We start from the raw sequence: 408 nt of genomic DNA, 5'->3' as shown, positions 1-408 counted from the left end.
ATTTAATCTAATGTAATACTGAAGAAGGTCCAATTTAGGACCGAAACGTCTATCAATGTAAACGATTAAAGAAAATATATATAGTTTTTAAGCCATTTAGAATTGGCGTTCGTGGTTTATGCCTTTTAAATAATTTAATTGTTTATATTCGCACCACGTTTTTGACCTCATCTTATTCTTCTTAATAAGAATTAAGAAAATTAATAAAGAACATTAAGAACATAAATAACATTAAGAACATTAATACCTTAACCATTACCTTCTTCTTCTTTGTAGACGCGCGCGTTTCTTAATATACTTACTTTTTTTATAACAATAAATACTTAATATAGTCCCGAACGTCCAAATGAGAAATTTACACAATTAACATTCGCAAGTTTAACAGAAATTACAATGCATACAATAAAA

Source organism: Trachymyrmex cornetzi, unplaced genomic scaffold (genome assembly GCF_001594075.2).
Source record: "Trachymyrmex cornetzi isolate Tcor2-1 unplaced genomic scaffold, Tcor1.1 scaffold576, whole genome shotgun sequence".
NCBI classification, from domain to species: Eukaryota; Metazoa; Arthropoda; class Insecta; order Hymenoptera; family Formicidae; genus Trachymyrmex; species Trachymyrmex cornetzi.
The sequence above is the reverse complement of the archived record's forward strand: the minus strand, read 5'-3'. Positions refer to the sequence as shown.